The following is a 5,613-nucleotide window of genomic DNA, read 5'->3' as shown; positions in this document are numbered from 1 at the left end:
AGCAAGTTAGGAGAGCTCTGGCCTAATTCTGATTTTACTTGTGTCCCCCAAAAAAAGATTTGTTGAAGTCTAATCTCTGTTTCTATAAATGTAATCCTGTTTGGAAACAGGTCTTTGAAGGTTAACATGAGGTCATATTGGAATGGTACGAGTCCTAGTCCTATATGACTTGTGTCCTTATAAAAGAGAATAGACACAGAGTTAGACAGAAGGACGGCCATGTGGCAATGGAAGCCAATGCAAGCCAAGGAATGCCAAGGACTGCTGGGAGCCACCAGAAGGCAGGAGAGAGGCATGGAACAGTTTCTCTCTCCGACACCTTAGGAAAAATCAACAATCAATAACCTGATTTGGAGTTCTAGCCTCCAGAACTGTGAGACAATAAATTTCTGTTAAGGCCGCTCACTTTGTGGTATTTTGTCACAGAAGCCTTAAGAGCCTACAATACCTCAATAGTAGCCAATAAGCCACTTAATCACTCTGTGCATCAGTTTCTTCACCTGTAAAATAGATTTAATACTATCTCTTTTCCTATTTCAAGGATTGTGAAGATGCTATATAAATACAAATAAGTATTGGTAACATGCCTGACCCTGTACTAATTGTACCTTTTTTTCTATTTGCAAAAAGGATATGGGGGCAACATCTTCCTCTGACCTCCTCTAACTTCACAAGAGGGAGACAGAATCACCACCAGCATCCCAGGGCTTATTCATATGAAACCAGATATGCTTATGCCTTCCAACCTTATTATCAATTTTGAAAGCAACCCTCCCTCCCACGGTACTCCCTACTTCTCTGCTGGGTTCAGGAATTCATTGCAATGGGCACACAGAACTCACAGAAAATACTCATGATTACGGGGTTTATTAGGGAAGTGACAGGCTTCAATTCAGATTCAGGAACGCTCTCAGGATACAATTCTCCCATCAGGACAGTCTCCCCCTGCTATCCCTCAGGCATTCCTCTCTGGCCCTTGACCACTCAGCCTGGCCTCTTCCCTGCTCCGGCAAGTGTTACAAAGCTCTTTTAGCTCTGCTGATAGGTACACCTAGATGCATTCCACATCACCAGCAAGCCTCTTGCCCAAAAGGACTCAGCTTTCTCACTCTATGGGCCAGCAAGCCCAAGGCTCTGTCTCGTGCTTCTTAGTCCTTCAGCCAGTTGTCTCAGGTGTTGACACAGCTGGTAGTCTCTTCAGGTCATCTCTGCCAAGGAGGTCCAGCATAGGGATCCAGGGTCCAAAGATGCACTCCGCTCAACCTTCACTGTCCTGTTTTGATGGCAGTGAGAGCACGCTTTCTGCCTATTGAAGGGCTCGTTTTAAACCTAGCACAATGACAAAACTAACTAATCCCCACATTAGAGCTCCATACACCTTTTTTGCATGGTTCCACCCATTCATCTGGTGGGAATCATAAAGACCATGGCCAGAAAAGCCATACCAAGTAATTAACTGCACAACACTATTTAAAGAGTTTCATATCTATCCTCTCATTGTAAGCTCCCTGTAGAAGGGTAACAAACAAACAAACAAACAAACAAACAAACAAAACTCACTGCTGTCGAGTCTGTCCGGACTCACAGAAACCCGTCCTTGGGTTTCCAAGGTGGTACCGCTATGGAAGTAGATTGCCCAACCTTCCTTCCGGGGAGTGGTTGGTAGGTTTGAACTGCTAGCCTTCTGGTTAGCAGCCAAATACCTTAGGTACTATGCCACCAGAGCTCCTTATAGATGCCTTGTTGTTGTTGTTGTTGTTGTTGTTATGTGCTGTTGAGTTGGTCTGGGCTCATAGCGACCCCTCCTTGGGTTTCCAAGGTGATATTGCTATGGAAATAGATTGCCCAACCTTCCTTCCGGGGAATGGTTGGTGGGTTTGAACTGCCAGCTTTCGGGTTAGCAGTCAAGTGCCTTGCATTTGACCATAGGATGTCCTGACTTTCAGTAGAAAGGATGTCCTCTTTAAAAAAAAAAAAAAAAAGATGCACGCAAAGCAGTGAAAGTCTTAAGCTGAATAAACTGTGGTTCAGTGTCACAGTTACAATGCCCTCTGTCAATTCAATGGACAAGAAATGGAAGAAACCTAACAAAACTTACTGAGTGGCAAAGTTAAGACCTAAATTCTTGTCAAGTGTCTTTCAGCAAGACTAGACACTCTCTTAATATTGGAAAGGTATAATTCAATATTAAGATGTAATTCCTGCTTTAGCCAGTGGGATGCCTCTCACCTGAACCTCCTACAGCATTTAAAAAACAGAACAGATGCCATGAAATCAATGGAATCAATTCAAACTCATGGTGACCCTATGTGTGCCAGAACAGAACTGTGCTCCAGATCACTAATCTTTTCTTCCATAGCACTTCTGGGTAGACTTGAACCATTAACCTTTTCGTTGGCAGCAAGCACATTAACCATTTGCACTAATAAGAGACTCCTCATACAGCATTGGACACACCTAAATCAATATTTTATAAATGACCTAAATCAATATTTTATAAATGATAATGCTGAGTCAATCCAAATATCAGTAATACCAACTGCATTTCCCTTTCCTGTTCAAACACCATACCTCCTGTTGCTAAATGAATTTCAAAATACCCAAACAAGTAATTTACATGTGCATGGTAAAATAAAATTGTTAACTGTTTACTCTAATTTTTTTTTTTTGCTGTATTTTTTAAAGTCTGTTTTTTATTCATATTTCAGACATTTTAATTGCTTAACTTTGCAAGCATCTTACCAGAAAACAGAAGGAAGTGATATACTTTATTTTTTTAAGTGACTGTGATTGCTGTGTGTGAAGTGTGTATGTTTAAGTGGATATTAAGTACATATTCATCAAAATAATTAACAATATGATGTAAAAATTAAATATTTTTACACACACACACTTCCAGTCCTCTAACATCTTCTAGGCCATGTCATGTCTTCAACTCTGCAATATTTTTCTAACATACATCTTTCCATGTCTTCATGTTCAACATTACATTTTTTAAATGACTTTTTATTTATTTTAAATATAGAAGACCTATATTTTGTTAATTAAACACTGAAGGGAGTTCTGGAATTTTTCTTTTCTTGTTAGTTAACGTTTTGTTTGCTATATTCCCTACTTCAGAATTCCAATGTTCTAAAAGATGAACTATAAAAAAACAATGACACAACCAATGTCTCATAACCAGCTCATGCTTTTTTTTTCCCCCCTTGCTGTATTATCTTTAATTACATGTTATGTCCTCTTTATTCATGTCACTTAGAGATCATTTCACTCACTGTTCTGTTTGGTGAACAGTGGAGAGAAATTCAATGGTTGTTGCTTTTGTCAATAACAAAAATGTTGGAAAATCAGGTCGTAAAGCTGATGTCATTGACATCTCCTTCATTAACCACATCAAAAGACCTAGGATATCTCTCAGTGATCACACCAATTCTTTCAAAGTTAGCAACTGCTAGTCACCATATACAGATTACCAGTGTCAAACTTGACAAAATCAGAAATCTTTCCAGTCTCCAAATCGATCAGAATGGTGTATTCACCATGATGAAGAGATCAGGGTAGTGGATGGTGTGAGCATCGTGAATCACATGAGGGATTCCTTTTGTGCCCACAAAGATCTTTCTTACTTTGCACAACTTATATTTCACCTCCTCAAGTATAATACAATGAACAACAAAACAATCCTTGGTGCCATAGATCAGACAGAAATTGTCTCCAGTTTTGTTTATGCTGATGGCATCCATAAAGCCAGTAGGGTAGGTTATATCAATTCAGACTTTGCCATCATTCTTAATGAATTGCTGCATGCAAATCTTCTTTACTCAATTTCCTGTCAGGGCATACTTAAGTCTGTTCCTTAAGAAAATGATGAGGTGGATAGGAAGACTGAATATAGTGGAAATGTCAATATTACCCAGAGCAATCTACACATTCAGTGCAATCCTAATCCAGATAACATCAATATTTTTTAAGGATATGGAAAAACCAATGATTACCTTCATATGGAAAGGAAAGTGACCTCAAGTAAGTAAAGCAGTGCTGATGAAGAAACACTAAGTGGGAGGTCTCACACTCCTGGATCTCAAAACCTACTATACAACCACAGTTATTAAAACAGCATGGTATTGGTACAATGGTAGACAAATAGACCAATGGAACAAAATCAAAAACCCAGAAATAGACCCATCCATCTATGGACAACTGACCTTTGACAAAGGACCAAAACCCATTAAATGGGGAAGAGATAACCTCTTTAACAAAAGGTGCTGGCAAAATTGGATATCCACTTGCAGAAAAATGAAACAAGACCCATGTCTCACCCCATATACACAAAACCCAAGCTGGATGAAAGACTTAAATGTAAAAACCAAAACTGTAAAGCTCATAAAGGATAAAATAGGGGCAAACCTAGGGGTTCTAGTTTATAGCATAAACAGACTATCAAGCATAACCCACAATGCATAGGCAGTGGAAGAGAAATTAGATGACTGGGACCTTTTAAGAATTAAATTCTTATGTGCATAGAAAGACTCTCCAAAAGGATAAAAAGAGAACTTACAGGTTGGGAAAAAAATATTTGGCTATGATATATCTGACAAAGGACTCATCTCCAAAATGTATAGAAAACTTCAACACCTCAACACCAAAAAGACAAACAATCCAATTCAAAAATGCATAAGGGACATAAACACACACTTCACTAAAGATGATGTACTGGTGGCCAACAAACACATGAGGAAATGCTTACGATCATTAGCCATTAGAGAAAGACAAATCAAAACAACAATGAGATATCATCTCATCAGCAATAATAGCACAGTTCAGCAAGACAGAAAATAGCAAATGGGAGTTCCGTCAAGATGGCGGACTAGGCAGAAGGACTGCACAGACGGTCTTCAACAAAGAAAAGGAAAACCAATTAACACAGACACAGAAGATAATCTTGGACCCCTGAGCCTTGAAGGGAAGGATAAAAGTGGACTAAACCCCAACTAGCAGAAGAATTTGTGTGAAAATACCAAAAAAGGAGACACACAGAGCTGGAGTCTGGCAGCGGCCTGAGGGACCCTGACAGCACAGACGACAGGGCTTGGAGATTCCCGAGTGATGGTAGGACCTAAGAATTAACCCAAAAATCACCCTGCTAGCCAGGGACTGCATGGAAGACTGTGCACGGTGGCTGGGGAATAAACGGAGAAGGTGAAGAGAAAGGTGGGCTGAGCTGTGGACTTTTGCCGATCCAGAGGGCGCCGCCATTTTGTAGGTTTAAAAAGCGACCTGACTATTTTGGATATTTAAAGAGACAGTGCTCTCGCAGATTCCTGTGGTAGTAGGACTTAAAAATTAACCTAAAAATCTCCCTGCTAGCCAGGGGCTGCACAGAGGACTGTGCACGGTGGCTAGGGAACAAGCGGAGAAGGTGAAGAGAAAGGTGGGCTGAGCTGTGGACTTTTGCCGGTCTGGAGGACGTTGCCATTTTGTAGGTTTAAAAAGCAGCTTGACTATTTTGGATATTCAAAGAGACAGTGCTTTCACAGATTTCTGGGGCTTAAGAACACGTTCTGCTTTCCAGCAACCCCAAGGACACTCGGGGCCTGCAAGACTGAAAAGGTA

The 5,613-nt window shown here is 40.3% G+C and overlaps 1 pseudogene; it reads right to left on the bottom strand.

Annotated features, from left to right (window-relative positions):
* Positions 1–3,305: 3,305 nt before the first annotated feature.
* LOC103204796 overlaps positions 3,306–5,613 on the bottom strand; it is a 16,652-nt pseudogene continuing 14,344 nt past the window's right edge.

The sequence above is a fragment of the Orycteropus afer genome, unplaced genomic scaffold, assembly GCF_000298275.1.
Source record: "Orycteropus afer afer isolate SDZICR_OR568_19922 unplaced genomic scaffold, OryAfe1.0 scaffold00260, whole genome shotgun sequence".
Lineage (NCBI taxonomy): Eukaryota > Metazoa > Chordata > Mammalia > Tubulidentata > Orycteropodidae > Orycteropus > Orycteropus afer.
Note: the sequence above shows the minus strand (reverse complement) of the source record. Positions and strands in the feature narration are given on the sequence as shown.